This window comes from Anas platyrhynchos, chromosome 1 (assembly GCF_047663525.1).
Source record: "Anas platyrhynchos isolate ZD024472 breed Pekin duck chromosome 1, IASCAAS_PekinDuck_T2T, whole genome shotgun sequence".
NCBI lineage: Eukaryota > Metazoa > Chordata > Aves > Anseriformes > Anatidae > Anas > Anas platyrhynchos.
In genome coordinates, this window is record NC_092587.1 from 88,827,721 (window position 1) to 88,847,040 (window position 19,320).

Here is a 19,320-nt window from a genome sequence, read left to right on the forward strand (position 1 = left end):
CAGTGGCCTCAATTTGCCTCCAGATGGAGAAATCTGAAAGGTCCTGTGCCTCCTGCCGTGTGTGCTGGAGCAGCCTTCCTCCTCCTTCCGAGCAGCCCCTCCTCACAGGATGCGACATTTTCTTTCCAGCTGACAGAGGAGCTTCACCCCTCCCTCTCCCCCCTATTTTTGGCCTTCCAGCACTGTCAGCATCTGTGCGAGCTAATGCTGCCCAGATCCTTCTCCAAGGGGCACTGAGGGCTGGCACGCAGACGTGAAGCCCCCAGGCTGTATCTGCGAAACCCAAGAAACCTCAAACGCATTGTTTCCATAAATGCTCCTCAGCTGACTGGGCTGCGGGGAGTTTCTGTGCTCCTCAGCCCTTGCCTCTCCTTGGGGAATGGGAGGCGCAGGCTCCAACTCACTTTCCTGACCGCCTGTGGGCAGACATGGTTCTGACGTGAAGGCAGCTCGAGCCGCAGCGCCACAACATGGGGCAGGAGGTGCAAAACCTATGTGTGGGGTCTCGACCGACCGACAAGGGGTCCCAAAGCAGGGCCAGTGGCCTGGCCCTTCACATAGCCCATGGAGGGTGAGCTTTTGCTGCCTCACCGACGATATCATGGCCTGGTGTGGGAGGGCTGCCCCAGGCCTGTGTGGTGACCACTACTGGTGGTTAATGGCCGCCGAGCAGTGCGGAGCCATGGTGGTGCCCCGCTGCTGTGGGAGTGTGGAGCAGCTGCTCGGAGGTTCAGCGTGGTGCTTGTTGGCCACTCCTGTTACAGCATTTTAAACAACACTATTTTTTTGTTGTTGTTTTCAGTTGTTTAGATTTTTTTTTTTTAAAGTGGAGTACAGCAATGTTGCACCACAGTGTGACTAAATTGAGTCAGCTGACACAAAACTCCGCCATCGTGACAGCTTTGGGGCCTCAGGTATGACCTTTCACATCTTCTAAAGGCCTCAAATTTGTTTCATGAGTTAGCAGGCCAAAATACTCCTCCCTGTCACCTTTGGTGGCAGAGCAGGAGAAGCAAGGAAACAAGGGAGGGTTGTGGCTCCCTGAGCGGAGGCCTGAGGAACTGTGTCCTGATGTGGCTGTTGTTTTGAAGGATGAGGATGGATGTTGTGACTGGCTATCGTGCTAAAATTCCAGCCCTCAGTATGCATGATGAACATTGAAAATATAATAGACTTCTGTTCATTTGTTTTTTGAAATACTTGTTTTCATGACATGAACGGTTAGAAAGTTGAAAGCAAGTGTAGCATAGAAAATGTCCCTGAGCAGTCACAAATTGAATTTGTTTTGCTTGTGTTTCGCAGACCTTTTGTATTGAGTTCTTGAGAGCATTCAGCATACGAGTGACAGATGTGATGTTGAAAATAGAATAATAAAAAATATTCATTGCAAGTGAATACTGAGCTCAATGAAAGGCAGTTTTTTGTGCTTGCAGTTTGAATCTAAGAGTAATCTTGCCCTTGACTGTGGGACAGAGAGATGCTGTAAGAATTGTGTGCCAAAACTAGTCAGTTGTTTGGATTTTAGGTACTGAATATTTGCAACTTGTTGCTTCAGACCAACCAAAAGGCAGTGAGTGATGGTGACACTACAAAAGACAGGTGAGCAAAACGGATTTCCTTCAAACAAAACCTTAAAAGCCATTTGATAATGTTATAGCAGGTCAAAATGAAAAACTTTAGTGCTGTAGGTGAATCTTTGATCAGGAATTGGGTTTGGATGGTAACATACAGTCTTCTTTATTACCAGGATAGCATGTACAAAGGTCTTAGCTGTGGCTGGTAATACAAGCTTAGGGAGCAAACCCTAAAACGCTTCCCATGTTCCCCGATGTAATAATTTTTGCTTAGATCACCAAAAGATAATAGTCTGTAGGAGGTTTTGAGAACAGGGATTAAGAAATCACCCCTGTAATGGCAACTTTTGTTGCTCTGCACAGGCCTCCTAAAGTCAGCTGCTCTGGTTGGATCTGCAGGACAGCAGGGCAGGGATTCCTGTAACAGGCACAGTGTCCAACTGCGGCATGATGCTTCTATGGAAGACAGAAGCTGCTGCAGCATGTGTACCTGTATGCGCGTACAGCAAAACAGCTGAGATCTCACTGCCCAGACTTGCATGCGACTTCTGTAGCAGTAGGAACGCAGGTCATCACGAATACCTTCATCTTTCATTGGAACATATTTCTAGAACTATTCATTAGGAAGGCCAGAATAGGATGGGAGAAAATCTTTCCAGTTGTTGCCTTGTTAATTCACATAGAGAACTACTATTTAATAAGCAGGCAGGATAGGTCTTGTGATTTGAGTTTCAGCTTGTGAATTCTGAATTACACAAGTACTGAGTCTTGTACAGCATCACATCACAAATTGTACCCACAATAAGTATTCCAGTCTCAACATACATTCAAGAGGAGCCTAATAATGATTACAGATGTTTTTGAAAGCACAGCTGGATTTTGCTAAGCTCTGCCCACCCTCAGCAAAAATCTTTCCATTCATTGGAGGGCTTGTGCTCTGTTTGAGAGCTTTTTATTTTTTTGTCCTCTTTGAGTTGACCAGAACTTGGCTTTGGCCCTTTAAATCCTCCTCCCTATCAGCTCAGCAACCGCAGAGGCAGTTTATTACTGAAAAGAAATCTAAGAATCAGTTTTGGCCAGCATTGTCTTGGAAAGTTCATTTTATTAACATGGTTTTGGTTTTATTTCAAAAACACTTTGACAAGCACTGACATTTTTGGAACCAGTAAAGCACAAGAGACTTACTCCTAAAGGCCTAAGCTTTGCATTTTTCTGCAGCGAACAATGTGATGTGCTACTATGGTAAATTCAATTCAAGCCACTGACTGAAAGGAAATAAGTACTGAGTGTTGTCTTTTTTCCTTCATTTTCTAAAATACGTATTGTGTGCATGTTAGTGCTTGTGGGTTGTATTTGTTTAACTACTCTTAGCTTATTTGCTTTTTATCTGTAGTACAGGTGACAGATATCAATACTGGCAATATAAATTTCCCTTGTAAGGCTGCTTTTATTTCTCAACTTTGACCTAAATTAACTACCTTTTGACTTTTTTTCTTAGATTTGCCAACAGGGGTCCCAGTTGTGTGTTTTATATTAATGTCCATCAGCTAAGAGTTGGACTAGGATCACCTTATTCATTTACAAAGAAGTACTGGGAAAAAATCTGAACGTTTTCTTTTCCTTTTTTTTTTTTTTTTTTTTTTTTTTAAGGCAAGCTGAAAGAAAAATTCTGGTCTCTGAGCCAAATAAAAGATCCTTGTTCTGATATTCTGCATTCACTGGAGCTCTACACGTGGTGGAAAGAATGGAAGGGCAGAACGGAGGTAAGTTGTTTGCTGGCATAAGCAGACTTGACTACTAGATTTCTTCAGCGGTAAGTTGACTGTATTTGGTTTGAGCGTCCCTGGGACTGTGCCACCATCAGTTCTGTCCCCTTGAAAATTATACTGAGTACAAGGGAGACAATGTAAGCATTTCCATTTCAGTGACTGTGCTGTATTATGTATGTCTTGTTGCTTCACCTCTGAACACTGGGTTTTGTTAGAACCTTGGTTTGCTCTCTGGAACTTTAAATGGTCAAATGCTTTGCTTGAAGGTCCCCGTGCAAGTCTACAGTGTACTTCTGCCTACTTCTTTCCCTTCAGAGACAAGAATACAGTATTGGTCTAGAAAGAGTATCTGCTTTTTTAGTTATCAGGAAACTGCTGCAGATGTTTAAAAAATCTGACTTTAATATACTTTCGTTTTCTAGTACATCAGGCTGTCAGTTCTGACTCATTCTGCCTTTAGTAGGATAGGTTTTGTGTATCCTATATGTTGCTGTGATAGATTTCTAGGGGTTGAAGTGAACTGGGATACCTGACTTAGGAGTTCTTCATTGTTAGTGCTATGGATGTTTATTTAAAATAAAAATCATCTCTTAAGTTAGCAGTGTATATATATATATATATTTATTTTTTTTCATCTCAACTTTGTTTCAGAGTAGCTGCATAAATTACGTGACCTGTTTCTCCAGTTGCATAACCAGATTAAACAGGCCTTTCCTTAAAAGAATGGAAAAGATCTATTTAGGTTATTTTTGGTTTTGTTTTGTTTTAGGTGGTCTTGTTGGTACCATTTATTTCTTTTTGGCAAATGTGGTGTTCTCAGAAGCTGACCTTCAGAAGTGTTGTAATTTGGGATTGCTATGAGCATTTGTGGTAACAGGCCAGACACCTCTAGACTAAATATAGTGAACATAGGTAAACTCCTCTTGAAGAGGCAGAAAAAGCAAGGTGTTCAAATGAGTGTGGCATATGATGCATACCAGAAGGATGCTCTTGCTGTGTGATATTATGAATGGCGTAGCTGCTAGCATGCTTCTGAAATCTTAAGTGGAAAGTTTCTTACCTCCCAGGAACTCCGTATTATTTTTGAGTGCCCTCATGTTGAACTCAGTGTAGTTACTAATGCGACCCCGCGAGTAACAATGTCCACATACGTGCACAGACACCACAGTCATCAGTTTACCGCTTGCACACAGCACTGGGAATAGAACTTAAGACCTTCGCCTCCGCAAACACAGCTGCTCATCTGGCTGTGGGCTTTGTAGCCAGCAGAGGGAACTGATAAACACTCTCATAGGGCTCCTTTATATATTTTTTTCTAACCAAAAGAGGGCACTGATTCTCACTCACTCCATTACGTATCACCCCTCAACAATTTCACCTGCCATTCAAGAAGCAACAGGCTTGTATTCATCTTGCTTTTGGTATGAAACGTGGCTTTGCATGAAGAAGTTTTAATCATCAAAAGATGTCCCTAGACTGCATAGTGGTATTAATCCCCTGCAGTGCAGTTATGAGACATTAAATTCATTACACATCAAGACAATTACAGAAACACATCCAACATTTCAGGAGTATGGGGAGACCAAGCACAATTGTTTACTGATGTGTACAGAGAATAGGCACAGTTATTGCACAAGACCCACAAAAGGCTTCAGAACCAGGACTCATCATTATCTTTTTAAACTCACAGCTCCATGACTTTTGCTGAAGCAGCATTCTCTTAGCACAAAAAATAATCTCACTTTCTTATGAAGGAAAGGCCATAGAAAGGAAACATATAATAGTTAGGGTTTTGTGTAAGTGAAGAGGTAAGAGTAACTTCTGTTCAGTTAAATATGGATATTTGTTGGTTTTAATCAAAGATGGATCAAACCACCTCTGTTTTTGTCTTTATTGTTCCTTGGTACAGTAACTCCATTGAACCGTTGCTTTTTTACAAACATGACGCTAGTGAAAATTAAGTTATCTCCCTGTGGAAGGAAGGAACCTAGTGCAGTAGGATAACCGGAAAGTCAAAAGAGTAAGGCAATATATGAGGGTATATTTAAGCTTCAGGGATAAAGATATAATCTTTCCTGCCCTGGGTTGTATAGGAAGACATAGAACAACTGGGCTGAAAATACTCTTGGAGGTGTGCTTTTGTACATACGACAATCATCACCACCTGCAGCAGAACATATAACCATTAATTATTCTTTTTCTAGTCCTTATCATTCTTGCTAATCTTCTGCATCAAGCATCAACACATTGATTTTTCTTGATAATGCAGTATTCATAAGACCACTCTCGTCTTACCAAGATTGAGCTCTTACGGTTAGGTGTTGCCTGTTGTTTCTGGTCCATGGCAGTAGATCTGTGCTTGCTCATTCTGACAAGATTGCGTTAGTCTCAGCTAACCACAGAGGGTAAGAAAGGGGTGTCATTTGATTATTTATTTATTTGCTTTCCCCTCCAAGAATTAGTTTCAAGTCCCGTTAGGGGTTTTTAAATGATTTCAAAGGAAGTTCCGAAGTGTTAAGAGTGAATTAGATTCTCTCAAGAATTTACACTGAAATTCTCCCTGCTGTTCAGCCCTAAGGAGTCATACCAAGACAGATCAGCTGCGAAGGGATGAATTTTATAAGGCTGAATATGAAATGAAGTTTGGGATTAAAGTGCTGGACTGGAACTTAGAAGAGCTAAATCTGACTCTCTGTTCTGCAATGAATTTTCACTGTGACCATAAGCAAAACCAGTCCATGTGTTTAGTATCAGAATGGCCAGAGGAAACACATATCTGCCTCACAAAGAGGTGGTGAAAATAAATTCATGAAGACTGCAGTGTTTCTCAGTCAGTGGTAATGGCAGGCCACTGAGTAAGTAGTCAGTGATAAATTTGTCCTGAACCTAGTACAGTTATACCTTTTCTACATATCTAGTCTAGCACTTTTAACATCAGTGGCAATTATTCTAGTAGTTTCACTGGGCGTTTATACCCTAAATGAACACCTTAAACAAAACCACAAGTGCAACCACGAAGAGAAGCGGCTAAACATGCCTGCTTAACACTTCACTGGTCTATGGCTGAAAGAATAATATAATCTCATTACCTTTACTTCGTTATTCTAAAATATTACGGTTATTCCTCAAAAAATCCAAATTCCTTCTGCTCTCATTGATTTTCTCTTATTGACTCACCATTTTTTTTTTATTATGGTTATAGCAATATTTTAAAGTGATAGTATTTTTTATCTTAATATCAGTACGTTTTGTAAAAAAGGAATTTCAGGTCAGCACATAGGTCAATAAAGGCGTTTCTAGGCGTTTTAAGTTCTCTGTGAGGCATTCTGCTTGCAGTTTCCCTTCATCCCCTGCTGCAGAGTGATGCTCAACTGAATTATCTTCAGCCTAAGAGAAACTGCTCAGAGGAGATTCTGATCTAAATTAGACACATTCCTTTCAACAGAATTTTCTTAATATGCCCTGCAATCCATTTTTGAAATGCCAAAATGCTACATTTCACAGCAGGCTTTAATAAAAGATATTTTGCTATATATATTTTCTTGTGGCAAATACATTTTTTTGAAGTTTTCATATTGAAAATTGCACTGTTAGAAACTGATATATCTGATGGAGTAAAATTCTGTATCAGTAATGAGGCTTTACTGCCAGATTTTAGACATAAATTTTGTATGCTTTGCCCTTAAAAATCACATATCTGTACTTTGCAAGAGGAGTTCTTTGATTTGGAGGGGGAAGGGAGATTTGCTATAAAAGTCTGATGTTAACTAAACAGTCAAATTTTGTAGCTCAGAGACAGAATGTCTGTTATAGGAGTAGAGCCTATTGTTTTTTCACACTTCTTCTATGGACAACTTACATGGATTACCTGGATGCAATTATAGTTTTACTGTAAGCCTACTATAGAAAGTACTGTACTTTGTTTTTGAAGAGTTACTTTTCTTTTTTAAAGATACTTATGTAATCTTCCAGGCAAATAGCTGAAGGCAATGTTTGTTTTTTCTCCATTAGATACAACAAGTAACATATAAAATACAGGAAAACAAACAAGCAAACCTCAGAGCATCTAGAAAAGGGCATTTTGAGCAGAGTTCTGCTGATGCTCTACAGAGTTATAGCTTAAAATGTTGCAGCTAATGTGGCTACAGTTGTGTGGACATAACTCTTATTTAGAAAAGACTTATTTGGGGAAAGAGCAACAGAGTCAATTTAGAAAGAGAATTATTTTTCTTTCAATAAGAAAACATCCCTTTTTAACTGCAACATGTATTACAGTATAAACAAACTATTTACAGTCAGCATTCACTGCTTGCATTTGGTAGTTCATGCTCTCTCCCTCATCTCTGAGCACTGGAAAGTGGCAATCTAGGATTGGGATTTCTGTGATGGAGATGGAGTTTCTTTAAACAGGTGACTGTGTGCTTAAAGTGCTTTGACTCACACAAAATAAGAGACTGGTACTAGTCACTAATAGATTTGTCTCTGTGAGGATGGATAGAGGAATAGAGGGGAGTACAAACATAGTTTTGAAAGCACTTAGATTTGAATGTTTCAACTATTCAGCAGCTGTCTGCATGAGATACTTAACTTCTCCTTCCTGTAGCATTAGAAATGCCTATATAGGCAAACTTGGTAAAACATACTTCAGGCTGATCTACAGATTTCACAGACATACAAAGTCTATTGTTCCAAGAAACAGGATTTTGCTTGTGAAATGTGTACTTTAAGCATATTTCGTACCAGACAGTGAACTCCATCAGCTTTCTTATTGTGCTTCTGTGAGGGCGTAAGTTCAATTATGCCTTTTTTTTTTTTTTTTTTAAGGCAGTGAAATCTGTGAAGATGCACTTCAGTCTCAAGACTGGCTCCATCTATCTTGTAAATTACAATAGTAATAATAATAATTAAAAAAAATTCCTCCTTGAGTTAGCACTATGAGTTAGCATTAAGCATTTTTTTTTCAAACTGAACTAAAGGCAGCTTTAAAGTGTACTTTTTTTTGCTAGCTTTGGACTGAGAAGATTATTAAGAGGGATAATAAACTGTTAGAATTGGTCTGGATATACTAACCTCTTCAAAATATATCAGAAAGGGAAAGAAGACAATTTCTCAGCCACACAATGTTTCCCAGCAAGATCTGTTTTTATTTCATTGCTAAAACAACAGATTGTTACTAACTTAACTGTCAGATGACACTCCATCTAAAAAAAAAAAACAAAAAAACACCCTGCCAGCACCACCCAGCAAGGCAGTGCTAGAGTTCACGTTAAGGCTTCCTTGCAACAGCTGGTTAGAACAGAAACCTGAAGTAGCAGTAATCTTACCTTGAGTGTACAAGATCCAAGGAGAGAAGATCACTGGTTCAAAACAGTGGAGGACTGAGAAAGTGCTCTGATCAGCTGCTGGTAGCATGCACTTGGCTTTTATGTGCAGGTGGGAGGAGCTGCTCCCTACGGTAGGTGGGCAGTAAGGATAGCAGGCAGACAGCCTTCAGAAGGCATTATACAGTAGGTTTTTGCTCTTTGGGGACAGAGGGAGGGGGGAAAAGCAAGCTGAATGGCATTTACAGGAGAAATAGTGTTGGATTTATTAGTTTGTTTTTAAATTATTTAGTTAACTGAAGATTTTTCTATTATATTTGTTTCTCTAAATCTGGTATAATTGTTCTGGTTACAGTTATAATGCTACTAGGTCTCACTTAGTCTTTTGGAAATATTTTCACAGCAGTGAGATAACACAAAGTGATTATCAGAAAGGCGTGCGTTTCCTTTTCTAAGAAGGAATAGCTATGAAGAAGCAGCTTGCTCTATGTTCCAAATGTCCACTCGATCACAACTCTGGAACCCTCCTGAGTTTCTCTTGTGCTGTGCTACCCAGCTTTTCCTTGACACAGCTGTAACGTGTTCCATCTACGCACTGACTTTCTAGCAGTTTAGTTTAGCGGTTTTATTGTTCCCTGTGTCTGAGTTCTAAACAATTTTCCCAACTGGTATTCTCAAAAGGCAAATGTAGCCAAAAAGACAAACCAGTAGGAATACACATTCCTGGTGGTTTCTGTGTAAAATTATTCATTGTTCATTTTAACTCATTCACTGCTTTCAGGGCACGGAACAGTGGGTGGCACAGTGTCCAGACACTGGCTCCTGGAGGTAAAACAAACAGTTCTACCCATCTGGAATGCACTGATCCTGTGTTTGCACAAGTCCCTGAATGAGGCATCTGGTCCTTGATTGGTATTATTTATCATAACACACGAGCAAAACCTGTGTCATATTGGAACATTTGTGAGTGGAGGAAGCCAGAAAGATAGAAAAGGAAGGGGAGGACAGTGGCGTGAAATCAAAGCGGAGGCTAGAGGCACAACCTGATTAAAAATCTGGGGAGGGCCAGGCAGAAAAATGAATGAGAATCTGAATCTACAGAGTTGGGATAAGCAAGGTTGTAGTGAAGGTGATGGAGGGTCAGATATATTATATACCACTTCTTGCACTGAAGGGCCAGACTTGTCTCTGGGTGAAGAGGTATGAGAGCCTTGTAGAACTTCTGTCAATATCCTGATTTTGTTCTAGGTGTTAGACTCTTGTGTCTCTATTTTGATATCTGAATATATAAGTGATGCTCAATGTAAATAGGTCTCAAGTCCAAAGATACTTTGTTGGGAATGCATATTAACTCTTAAGATGGACTCAGAGAAATAATCACTTTCTTACTGTTCTTTTCCTTTTCTCTTGATTATAATGAGCACATTTATTTATTTATTTAATGCATGCAATCCTATTTGTCCTTGTCCTTTTACAAAAAGGCTTAGAAACCAATTTGGGTATCCGTATCAGTGGCAGAAGTACCTGCATAACCTAGGTGATAGAGGCTCTAAGATTCAGAATGGTTAAGTCATGGGACTGGTTAAATTGCTCTGTTTTCTTACAGCTATCAGGTCCCTGTTAATTAGGGCAATTTCTACATTGCTGAAACTAATTACCAATAAAAGTCATGTTATTTTATTTCTGCTGTACTCGATGCATTTTTACAATTCTTATGTAGAGATGAGTACTCTGAAGAGGTTAGTGTGGTTTTATTCAGAGGCTACACTAGCAATGGTAACATAGGAATAGGGTCAGCAATGGTACAAATTATAGCGGTAGGTTTATGAAATTAGTTCAGGCGTGGGCACCTTGTGATGGTTCGATTAAATGATGCAAATAAACTGGAATTCTATTCATCTAACATCTGGCTTTGTACTTTCTGAAAATCTTGACCTAGATTCCTATAATTAGAGAGTAAATAGATATCTGGTCTCTTATTTAATGACTAATTTAATTCCTTAAGTCCTTATTTGAAGACTGATGATTCACTGTCTCAAAATTGTTGGCCTTCCTGTGGGTCCATCTTAAAATCAGTGGATGCTTTCTATAAGCTCAGTACCTTCTAAAGATCAAGCTACTTTTTTCTTGGAAACAAAAGCTTAAATGTAAAAGACTATCTGTAGGTTGATTTTTATTTACTTATTTAAGCTTCAGGTGCTAAGTGCCACTTTTCAGAAGTGAGTCAATACTCAAGTGAACTCAGTATAAAGTCCTCCATTCTCCACTGGTTGTGCACAGTGATCACATGTCCTGCTGTACGGCAGACTCAAGGGTAACCTTATCTTTTTATACTTCCAGAAGAGGAGAACTAAGAAGTTTTTTTTTTTTTCTTCAGTTCTTTCCTTCAGGAAATCTTAAAGCACTTTCAAATATTAAATAAACTTATCAACAGATAAAATAGATGAGAAGTATTAAACCATAGTAATGATTATTTAAGCACCACTGTGATGTAATTATACGGAAAATTACTGGATAAGACTAGTGTGTTACGTGTAGTCACTGCATTGCTTATCTTCCCTAATGAGATTTTTAGTAGATGAAAACTTTACCAAAACCGCTGAGGGAAATTTGATGTAGGTTGTCATGTGATTAGCTGAATTTCAGGGCACACTTCCAGACTGGAAAGTACATTCAGTGTGGACACATGGAGTCTTGTTCCTATGACCAGGAGTAATGTCCAACGTTTCTAAAACTATTAGTTCCTATCTACCTTTTAAAAATAGGTATCCTGTCAAGAATACTTACAATGCTCTAGCCCTCTTGCTGCATTCTTACCCTGAAATATCCAGGTGAGTTTGCTGAGTTTCCAGTAATGGTCTTGGGGCAGCTTGTGCTTTTAGCACATCCAAAATCTGTATCAGGTATCTGCATTATATTGTAGTAGGGCTATATTTGTAGTGTAGCATAGGACTATTAGTAAGGGCATCAACTTCATGAAAGTAGCCTAGACTTGGAGAGATTGTTTTACTATGCTTTTGGGAAGCGTACATGCTCAATTAAAAACTGCTGCATTTAATATGATTCAGCAATGCATCAGAGAGCAAGATAATCACCTGGCAGAATTCAACTGACTTTTTTTTTTTTTATTGAACCTCTACATAAGAACCTCTACACAAGGTTCTATACAAAATCTCCTGAAATACATTAAGATTCATTTGGGAACTCTGAACTCTTCCATGGAGTGGTAGAGTGCCCTAGCACTTTTTTTACTGTTTAGCAGATTTGGCTGCTGTCCTACAATAGGATTCCACCAGGCAGCCTTTGCAGCTGTCTGAAGGCAGAAGTGTTGCTGCACAGAGTACTGGTGTACCCAACAGCATCCCTGTAGCATGTTACAATTATGAAACAGGTCCCAGATTGCTAGCGGGGCAGCTGTCATGGCTATATTTCTACAATCATGTATGCATATTTGCTCTTCAGTCAGTTTTCTATTAAACTAAATTTGTTCCAGCATACGAAGTGCACGGAAAAGAGGAATTATTAACAGAGGTGGCACTATCCTTAAAACACAGGTCAGAACTACAGCTGTATAAATGAGAAGCATTTTACTGTAAATCTTATAAAAGGAGATATGCCAAAATTCCTACATATATTCCAATAAAGGAACTAAGTTATTACTCCCCGTTTGAGTGTAGCTCAGCTAAAATAAATATGGCTGAATGTGTTGGCAGTGGATGCAAAAAGAATCAACCTGAATGAATGGAGAGTTTGACTCTGAATAAATCATGTTTTGTATGTCATCACACCAACAGCTCTGGTAGCTGGCTACTTGCTGTTTGGCAGTATTATTAAAGGAGGAGAAGCTCTAAACAGTTAAATAGCATGGTGATGGCAGAAAATGAGCTGTCAAGATCAAGGTGTCAACATTTTTGTTCAACACAAACCAGATAGAATTAGAGAGACCTCCTAATGTAGAGCAGGATAATACAGGTAACAGTAATCTTGTGAGGTAAAAGTTGACTCTTCCAACTTTCATCTATAATTTAAAAAACATTATAATTTAAAAAAAAGTTTCAAAATTTTTGTGACATTAGTTAATGGAAAAAATATTTTGACCAGCTTACACGTAAATTTTTGCTAAACTATACCACCCTCATGGAAATGTATTCTTTTCATTTTATTTGACTGTAGGAATAAAGACATGAATGATTTCTCTACTTGAACAGCAGTATACTTTATTAACCTGTGGTTTCAGGCAACATTCTTCTGTCATGCTTCTCATCATTGTAAGTTATGTCCAAAGCATTTCCAGCAAACTTGCCTTTTAGACAATTAAATGCAACAGTGCTTCAGTTTTTATAGAGCATTGTCTTTTTCCATAGTGAAGACTCAGACCTAGAGGGGAGAATAAGGGGAGAGAGTGAACAGTTTTCAATTAATTTTCTCCACGTCACTGAGAATGTCTGATGTCCACTGTCACATTTGCATCCATAGATTAGGATTACACAGGTGGTCTGGCTGCAGACCACTGTATGCCAGTCCGATGCAGGACACAAAATCAGGATATATTTTGAAAGTACAGATCTTGTGCTCTAGGTAAGCATACGCCTAGGACTAAATGTGAGTGTGGAAGGAGTACCTGTCTACCTCAACCAATACTTTCACCTATATGTCAAAGCTTGTTGTCTAGCACATAAAGTGATAAAGGCAGAATTGGGGAAAAAATGAAAGATTTGATACAGAACATACTGTAGCCACAACTGATGTTATTCTGCATGCATCTTGCCTGTGCTGACTCTGTTTAGTGTTGTGTCCACCAGTGAAAAGGGAATGCGGTCCAAAGCTGCTAGTATTTGACCACTCCATCCAGCCCATCATTGCTTGCACTGTTTGTGTCCTATATTTTCAGTCTTCCTATGTCTGTGTGTCAGCTCTGGCTCTTTCACTGGGATGTGCTAGCTGACTACCATGTCAAAACAGAATAAAGATCCTTATTTGTAAGAGACATGCTTGGCAATGTTAACTTATACCTTCTAGAAAAACAGCTAGTCTATGATATAGTGTAAGCCAGATTGAACATATGAAAGTTGGGAACTTGCTGACTGGGGGACATTTATGCTGAAAATATGGGAAAGTCTTGACAGACAGCAAACTGAACAGCAGCCAGCAGTGGGCCCTGGCAGCAAAGAAAGCCAGCGCTGTCTTGGGCTGTAGGAGTAGGAGCACAGCCAGTAGCTCGAGGAAAGTGATTATCCTCTTATCCTCAGAGCTTACTAGGCTCCATTTAGAATACAATGTCCAGTTTTAAGCCTCCCAGTGCAAAAAAGATATGAAGGAACTGGAGCGAATCTAGAGGAGGACAACTGAGGTGACTGTGGGTGCTGGAGCTCTTGCCCTGTGAGGAGAGGCTTCAGGAACACGACTTGTTCAGCCTGGACAACAATGGGCTCTGAGGGGACCGAACAGCTGCCGCTCAGTACCCATGGTGAGGGTTATCAAGCGCGTGGAGAGGGGTTCTTCATGGTGGGAAGATGACACAGCAGGTTGCCCAGTGAAGCTGCGCAGGCTCTGTCCTTGGAGGTGTTCAAGAGCCAACTGGATAAAGCCCTGAGCAGCCTGGACTGACCTTACGGCTGACCTTTCTTTAGGCAGGGCATTGGGCTGGAGACCTCCTGAGGTCTCTTCCAAATGAAATGATCCTGTGATCCTATGCTATAGCACAACAATGTTGAGTAGTGCTTCTCACACTGTGGAAGAGTTCAGATGAGCTGTTTTTCAGCTGCATTTAAAAGACTGGGGCATTGGCCCAGGGGATGATCAAAGTTGATAGTGTCTTTGTTTTAAAATCTAGAGTGTATGTGCATTTCTGAAAAGTAACCAAGATTACAAACGAAAGTCTTAACTTTTAACATATGCTTTGGGATTAAATAAGACTTGTCTTCAGTTCCACCAGAATGTGCTTGGTGGCAGTATTATGCATTCTCTGTGTAGGTTTTGAGTATTTTTCTTTTAAATAAGTTTCCTGAAGGTTTATTTAATGAAGCCAAGTGGCACGCGTTTTGGCCGTAATATGTATTCTTTTAAACCTCTTTGCCAAAAGATTATATATTGGTTTTTATTTTAGAAAGCTAATTTGTGCTGTTTCAAATGAAATATAGCATCCTTGGAAAAATATATTTCTGATCAAAGGAAATATTTGCCCCAGTGACACCAAGGTTAAAAAGGGAGTGAAACAGAATTTGAGTAAGATGTTGGTGCTACACAGATCTCATACTTTATTTCATAGATGTTTTGTCCCTACACAGTTAGTCTTGAAATAATGACCATTTTTTGCTACCTTGATTGTGTCATTAATACATTTTATCCCCATACAAAAGAAGTCCTATGGAGACAATTAAATTATCTTCAATAACATTCAAACTGCTTAGTATTACTATCGTTAAACCGCAGGAATCTGATCCCAAACATCTTAATAGTTTTTTCTTCAGGGCTGAGGAAAAAGTAGCTCAATTGCATTTTTGGCCATTGGCAAAATTATTTTAAAAGACGAATGACTTAGATTTTTTTTTTTGAAACTTAAAATGGGCCTAAATTGTCCTGGAAAGGAAAAGTTTGTAAGGAACACCTAAAACACATTATAGTAACAACTTACACTTTCTTCAAACTGCATCAGATTTGGGGGAGATGTAATATTTATCCTAACACCAGAGAATACTGTGTAAAGGAAGCGGGCCAGCTTATAATCTCTGTTGTACCATGGCAAAACAGGAGCTGGGAGCACAGCCATGACTGGTGGTGCTCACACAGATTTCAGTGGACTTGCATTTCCATCTTTTTTTTTTTTTTTTAAGGCTTCTTTCTCAGCTGTAATATATCAGAGCACAGCCTATGGCATGTCTAGCAAAGACAGCAGACAGCCTGTCAGCTTGATGCCATCTGCAAGCGTTTCATTGATTCTATTACTTTTACTACAGATAAAGTTGTAAGCAGTCTTGTATCTATTGATCTTTGGTTTTCACTTCAGTGTTTCCACTACTTTTTTTCTAGTGTAGCCATTAAATCATGTGAACTTGTTACCAGGAACTGTAAACTTAAGTCATGTAAGTTATGAACTGCTACAGGCACCCCATTTGCTTTTTTTTTTTTTTTTTTTTTTTTTTTTTTAAACAAAGTACTTTAATGAATTTCTGAAAGAGCAATGAACTCTGGAAGTACGTACTCTGAGTTCGTACTAACACTATGATTAAGAAGACATTTGAGTGATCTGTTTGGCTTGTCTCTCAGATCTTTCATGAAACACCACTGAAATCATTGCCACTGGGCAGCAACTATATTAATTTTCTGATATAGATGAAAAGGGTTTCCTCACTGTATTGGAGGACAGATACCAGACTCAAGTAATTTTCACTGTTCCTAAGCTTTTTCAAAGTATCAATGTATTATCAAGTAAGAATCTTGCTTGCCAGCATGTTCATCATGAGCAGAAAAGGAATACAGGATGAGTGCTTCATGACGCGTTGGCATTTGTACATGCATTCCCAAAGTGGTACTTTCCCCCCAGAAGAGCAAAAGTGTAGTGTTTCTTCTGTAGAAAGCTGTTTTTTTTCTGAACATTCAAAACACTGCTATGAAAGAATGAGCAGAAAATAATCATTTCTGTTCTGGACAGTCAAAGGCATTTTCCTAAAAGTGGGAATTCGGTTATGACAACTCATTGAAGTTCATAATAATCTCCTTAGTTTTATTAACTTGTCTCCCTTTGCATAATGGATAAATTCTCAGTGTGTTTCTCTGCTCCTGTTAAAACTGGAAGAGTTAGATCAATGTTGGCTATTTTTCTTGAAATAGCATTCAAAGCTTTAATAGGCTTTTGTTAACACACTGTAACATGGTGAGTTACACTAGACAAACCAGTGACAAAAGAGTAAGCTCGCTGCCTACTTAACCAAAATCTTTTGCATTTAAGATGATGATGGTAAATTTAATTTTCATTTGTCTGTCTTGGATAGCCTTAGTGACAATCCACCAGCCAACCTGCAGAAAGCATTTTCTTGTTTTCCTCATCTCTGATCTCCCTTTGGCCTGGAAATTAAGAGGAACTTTTATAAATAAGAAGCTTATTGTACATGACTAATCAGTGAATTCTTCTCCTAATGCAGACCAGTTATATTCGTGTCAGAGGGATGAAGCATCCAGAACTGTCACAGCTTTTGTAATAGGAGCGTGCTTCCACTGCTCAAGGAGGAGGGTAGGACTGCTAGTACAGACCCTACGTGCCCCCATGGGAGGATGCACCGACCTCTGCTCTAAGTCACTGAGCTAGTGATGTGGCTTTCTTGTATCAGAAAACTCCTAGACTGTATATCAAACTGCTTATAGCACCATTTCCAAGCCAGAGCTCAATATTATATATATATTTTTAATTAATAGAGAAGTTGACATTGTTTTGTTTCTGTGAGTGCTCAGTTCAGTCTTGTTTATATTACAGAAGTACAAAAACTCTGCTAGCTAGGATCTGTCGTTCACCCAGTTGCGGCAAGCAAAGGCAGACCGAACTACTGAAGCTTCTTCTCTAAGCATAGCGTGTTATGCAAAAGCCTTTCTGCTCCATCCAGATGTACAGGCACTTCATATCTTAAAGCATTTATTTCTATTTATGTTGGATTGGGAAGAGTGTCCAAGTGTTACTTTTTCTCAAACAGTTTAATGTTTGTGTGTTACTGTTAACATTTGAATAAGCACTAAGCCAAAATTGTTTTGTTGCACAGAACTCAGATGAAGTTCATGCCAATTAAAGAAGCGTTTACATATTTATTATTAGTTTTTAAATGAATGGAATCAGCTCCCTGTAGCTCCATTGGGCTTCTCAGCAACACTTACAGAGCAGTTCTTCCCAGAGATCCTTAGAAACGAACTATCAGACATACACCATTGACTATGCAAAGAAGTAGGCTGTTCTGTAAGCCAGCTGCTGTTTGGCAACTCCTATCTGCGTGTTCTTAGCCTGCTACAAAGGTGAGGTAGCTCTGGATAGCGAACCTTTCAGGGAAGAGGGATTTGGTGGAAAATGCTGACAAACTTATCTTGTATTTGTGTGTTTGTGCTATTGTCTATCACTATTTACCTGATCAATTGTATCTGACCATTCCAGAGGAATTCTGGGGGTAAGTCCTTGTTCAGTTTCTGGTTTGGGTAACCAACTGAAGTCAGAGATACTTATTCATACCATCTGATTCAGGAACAATGAGAATAGACTTTCTCACAGGATTCTCTGTGCTTTTCTGGTGGCAGAGGAAATACCATGGCTGCAGCCTTTCTCAGGCTTTTATGATGTGTGGTTTTGGATGAGGAGGACATTGTCACATGTACTTTGTTAATGATTTGGAACTTTCAGCTTCTTTTCTCTATAACTTTTCTTTAAGAACACATTCATGTTAGTTTAACTTTTTTTTTTTTTTTTTTGCTTAGTCTTATGGAAGTAAAAAAAAAAAAACAACACAGCAGAGTACTCTTCTACTGAGCTATTTCTTGTGCTTGCATCTCCAAAGGTAGGCTGTGTTGCTGGAAGCACATACATGTACATACTGTTTATATACATTCATACTGTTTCCATGCTGGAGAGTTAGGAAATATTTTTTAAATTGCAGTCAGGTTGTCTGAAGCAAAAGATTTTTTTGTTGGCATTTCCATAGTTACAGTAAATAAAGATGTGAAACTGGGATGAAATTGCAGCTGGCTTGAAAGCTAGGTAAAGCACTTTTATTTTTGGAAGGAAGTTTCGTCTTTGCACAATTTGTTTAAGGTTGTTTTAAAATTGTTACAGATTTTGTTTTGCACTTTCTCTTCTGATTCTTGCTCTCAAATTCACTGCATCTGCACAGTAAAAACATTTTAATTTTACATCCCTCTGTAACGCGGGTGGTTAAGTCATACAGTAACAGCAATCGCCATTGTATGATAATAGCAAAAAAATATTTTATTCTGTTTTTCATGATGTTCAAGACCTCATCCCAGTGAGGCCCAGTTTCCACCAGGCCTTTCCAATCATGTCTCTGTAGGCTAGCTTTATGATTCTGGAACAACAAATTTAAGGGTGAAGTTCATAAGAACTAGACAAATGGACATGGTCAAAGCTTCTGATTGTTGAATAGTCTACAGAAAGAGATGAGGCGGAATCAATATCAGATTGCACTCCAGAAACTTGCTGATACAATTACTCTTTTCATAACTTCTTTTCCAAGATGACGGCTCACTTCGTGTTTTAATTATCTTGAGGATTTGAATGTGGCTGTGCTTCAGAGATGCTGGATTTTTTTTATATTTGTGTTTTTAGAGAGCACTGTGTGCTCATTTGCTGTAGACAGGGTCCTTACAACTGATTTTAGACTGGAGGTTGAATTTGATAATGTTTTTTTAAACTTTGCTAACAAATGTATGGACCTCCAATATTAAAAAAAAAAAATAAAGAAGAGAAAAGCAGATCTTGGAGAGGCAGTGTGCAGAGCTTATCAATATATTCTCTGTAATGCAGTCAGAACCAATGAATAATATTTAGATTCTGTGGTAATTCTGTTAAAAAAAAATAAAATAAAAATAATAAAAAATACCAACAAACATCAATATATCCATATAATCTTTCTTGTAAGTCAAAACAGAAGTCTTCATGAGCACCTC

General features: G+C 38.9%; 1 protein-coding gene and 1 long non-coding RNA gene across 3 annotated transcripts in view; one reads left to right on the top strand and one right to left on the bottom strand.

The window, feature by feature from the left end:
- COL8A1 (collagen type VIII alpha 1 chain) overlaps positions 1-8,816 on the bottom strand; it is an 85,992-nt gene extending 77,176 nt beyond the window's left edge. For both annotated transcript variants that reach the window (XM_038182379.2, XM_027449549.3), the window contains exon 1: positions 8,668-8,816. The gene's annotated coding sequence lies outside the window, so the exon portion shown is untranslated. The remainder of the gene's footprint in view (positions 1-8,667) is intronic.
- The window catches only part of LOC110353218 (uncharacterized), a 234,280-nt gene that overhangs the window by 28,684 nt on the left and 186,276 nt on the right, over positions 1-19,320 (top strand). Inside the window, exon 4 of the long non-coding RNA XR_005267213.2 lies at positions 3,225-3,337. This is a non-coding gene — a long non-coding RNA (uncharacterized lncRNA). The remainder of the gene's footprint in view (positions 1-3,224; positions 3,338-19,320) is intronic.